Source organism: Nicotiana attenuata, chromosome 2 (genome assembly GCF_001879085.1).
Source record: "Nicotiana attenuata strain UT chromosome 2, NIATTr2, whole genome shotgun sequence".
Taxonomy (NCBI): domain Eukaryota; kingdom Viridiplantae; phylum Streptophyta; class Magnoliopsida; order Solanales; family Solanaceae; genus Nicotiana; species Nicotiana attenuata.
The window spans coordinates 44,822,930-44,827,117 of NC_031990.1; positions in this window are offsets into that span (position 1 = coordinate 44,822,930).

A 4,188-nucleotide genomic window follows, 5' to 3' on the forward strand; every position below is an offset into this window, starting at 1 on the left:
GCCCTAGAATTTTATCCTTTTAAAACCCCTGAAAAGCCAAGCTCCCTCTCTTTTAGGATTAGTAGTCCTAAACGCCTCCGGGACTGATCGGTGGGACGGGTAATAGCATGCAGTAGGTAACGATACCATTCCGCACGTAAATACCTTAACGGGGTGGGAAGGGTAGACATGGAGATGATGATCACATGATAACGCTATGCGTACGATTGATTACCGGTGTTGTGTGGATGATCCATGTGTTTTACAAACCTAGGACCCCCTTTCCTTTATGTGACTTTGTTTAATATCAACAAAATTCTGTCTTTTCAAGTACCCAAAACCCCTCTTTAATTTTACTGCATTATTCCTTTTTCCCCTAAATTTTTCTTCTTTGTTTATTCAATGTCTTAATTAATTTTCTGCATTTAGACCCTCCCTCAAACAAATTGTAGATTATCTAGACCTTGATTCCAACATGCTTGTTACGTATCTATTTGTAACCCTTATGTGTGAAGTTATTTGTATACTTATTTGCATTAAAGTCACAACATAGCATGGCCGGGAACCACTTAGTGGATCTTGAGGGGTGCCTAAAACCTTCCCCTCGAGATAATTTCTAGCCCTTACCCGAACTCTGGTTTTCAAAAATTCAAACTCTCAGTGTCCTAATGCACTTAATCATTAGGTGGCGACTTTTCAATTCCAAAAACCCAATTCCCACACGGGAACAGAGTTGTCTTCTCAAATGTTGTAAACCCGATTTCGCGAGAAAAAGGGGGCGTCGACACCTATTACGAAACTCCACCACTCACCTATCAATCACCTCCCACATATCAGCCCACTTCACCCAAATATTCCCAACCAGCACATGTTTACCAAGCCTACAACACTCAACCATCCCACTACCAATCCCCTCCTCCACGCCAAAACTTCCCTAGACCCCGACCAAACTTTGATCGAAGGCCCCCAAAACAGTATACGACTATCGCTGAACCTATCGACCAGTTGTATGAAAGACTCAAAACTGCTGGTTATGTCACCCATATCCCTGTTGCTCCTGAGAACCCGTCTCAGTGGGTTAATCAAAATAAGTCTTGTACATACCATTCCGGCATGAAAGGACACACCATTGATGAATGTTGCGCTCTGAAAGATAAGATCCAGACTTTAATTGATAACAAGATTATTGTGGCAAAGGAGCCTGCTCCGAATGTCCGCAATAACCCTCTGCCACATCACAAGGGTGGAGGCGTTCACATGATTGAAATAGAGGATGTTGGGATCCCAAGGGATCGATCGGTTTGATCACAGAAGGTGACGATCCAAAGAAGCCAATAGTCACCCTTAATCCGATCGTAGTCCAGATTCAGCCCTCTGGGGACGCCGAGGTAAATATGTCCATGCCACTTGAGTTTGAAGCACCATCCTCTGCAAAGACGCCGGCACCGATTGAGGTCGAATTCATGTCTCCGGCAAACGCACCTACACCCTTCGAAGTTGCAGTTTTACCGCCTAAGGTGCATGCTCCGTTCGGAGTAAAGATAGCCACGCCAATTCCAATGGCAACGTCGGCCGTAACACCATTCCGTACAAATGCCATACCTTGGGACTACACAGTCGAGGCAAGAAGAAAAGGGAAGGTCAAGTTCGGGGAAGCTGTTGCGGCACAGGGTATGACGAGAACCGGTAGGGTTTATACCCCGGAACATTTGGTTGAGTCAAGCAAGCAGGCCTCCAGCCGGCCAACCATCACCGAAACCGGGCCCGATGATCTTTGGAGAAAGATACAAGCCAAGGAATACTCGGTCATTGATCAGCTGAACAAAACGCCGGCACAAATTTCTATCCTTGCTTTGGTACAGAATTCCGACGCACACAAGAATGCCCTGTTAAGGGTGCTGAATGAGGCATATATACCAAGCAACATCACCGGAGGATAGATGGCAAACATGGTAGGGCAGGTATTGGAAAGTCACAAGATCACCTTTCATGAAGATGAGCTGCCACCAGAAGGATTGAGTCACAACAAGGCATTGCACATCACCGTGCAATGCGAAGATTATTTTATCACCAGAATCCTGATTGATGGAGGATCCAGCCTCAACATTTGTCCGCTGGTAACACTCAGAACATTGGGAAAGGGACTGCATGAGATCAAGGAAGGGGCCATCAACGCAAAAGCTTTCGACGATTCCCAAAGGTCCACCATTGGGGAAATTAGCCTGTGTTTACAAATGGGGCCTACTTGGTTTGATGTTGATTTTCAAGTGATAGACGTACTGACATCTTACAATCTGTTGTTGGGACGACCATGGATTCACGCCGCTGGGGCCGTAGCGTCAACACTACATCAGGCAGTGAAGTTTGAGTGGAATCACCAAGAGGTGATCATTCACGGCGACGGTAGCAATCCCATATACAGTCGCCAGACCATCCCAGCAATCGGAGGCAGGAGAAAGATAGGCGGGGGACTTATCACCACATCGAGCGAGTCAACGCCGTTGACAAGGACAAATGGTGGGATAACAAAATTGAAAGCATATTGAACTGGAGCGGATACGAACCTGGCAAGGGGCTTGGCAAAAACCTCCAGGGAATCGCTAAGCCTATCAAATTAAAGAAACATGGCACCACCTTCGGTGAGTATACCTGGGAGGAATTCAACAACTGGTCGCCACCATGGCGTGGTCCTTACTACCCATTGGAGCAGCCGATACAACGCTTGGAGCAGACTTTCCAATCGGCTGACGTTATCTATGGGTCAGAAGAAGAGCAAGCACTGGCAGCAATGAGGAATTTGTTCCTGGAAGACGATGATATGGATTGTTGTGTCGTTTTCGGGGAGGAGGGGGAGGAAGGCCCTTCCATACAGGCTATAAGCAGAGGAGCATGCCTCAATAACTGGACCATCAGAACCACCAGAGCCCGGCAAGCCTCAGGGTAGCAAGGCTGAACAAGCATCATGCACTATCTTTATTTTTTTTACTAGTTGACTTTCCTTTCGCATTTTAATTTTCGCAATAAGATCTTCAATGTTCAAAACAATTATGGAATTTATCAAAGCATTTATATTTTTCTTATAAATCAACACTCTTATTGTTTTCTCTCATTACTTTACTTATACAGCATTACTATTACTTATCTTGATGAACCAATGACTATGACATGCAATGAGACAACGCAACAAACAGACATAAATTCAGAGGAAGATGATATACCAGAAGAGATTCTTAAGGAAGTCGAGAATTTTGAGAACAGACCTAAGTCCAACCTGGACGAGACTGAGATTGTTAACCTGGGAGATGCAGAAAATGTCAAAGAAACACGAATCAACATTCACTTATCACCGTCAGAAAAGGAAGAGTACACAGAATTTCTAAAAGAATATGAGGACATATTCGCCTGGTCGTACGATGACATGACTGGTCTGAGTACATCTATCATCGCACACAAACTGCCAACTGATCCAACTTGTCCGCCAGTAAAGCAGAAGCTCAGAAAATTCAAACCTGATATGAGTTTGAGAATCAAGGAAGAAGTCACCAAGCAGGTTAAAGCCAAAGTTCTAAGGGTAGTGGAATACCCAACATGGTTAGCCAACATTGTGCCAGTGCCAAAGAAAGACGGGAAGGTTAGGTTCTGTGTCGACTACCGGGATCTCAATCGGGCCAGTCCGAAAGACGACTTTCCTTTGCCGAACATACACATCCTGATCGACAATTGCGCTAAGCACAAATTGCAATCATTTGTGGATTGTTTTGCTGGTTATCATCAGATCTGGATGGATGAAGAAGATGCTGAGAAAATGGCTTTCATTACGCCGTGGGGAACGTACTGCTACAAGATGATGCCGTTTGGGTTAAAGAATGCAGGGGCCACCTACATGAGGGCTATGACCACCATTTTTCATGATATGATACACAAGAAGATCGAGGTATATGTAGATGACGTTATCATCAAGTCCAAGAAGGCCACTGATCACATGGAAGATTTGAGGAAGTTCTTCAACAGATTGCGAAGATACAACTTAAAGCTGAATCCCGCAAAATGTGCATTTGGGGTTCCTACCGGAAAATTTCTCGGGTTTATTGTGAGTCGCCGGGGAATAGAACTGGATCCATCAAAGGTCAAAGCTATTCAGGAACTCCCACCGCCAAAGAACAAGAAGGACGTGATGAGTTTCTTGGGAAGGCTTAACTATATCAACCG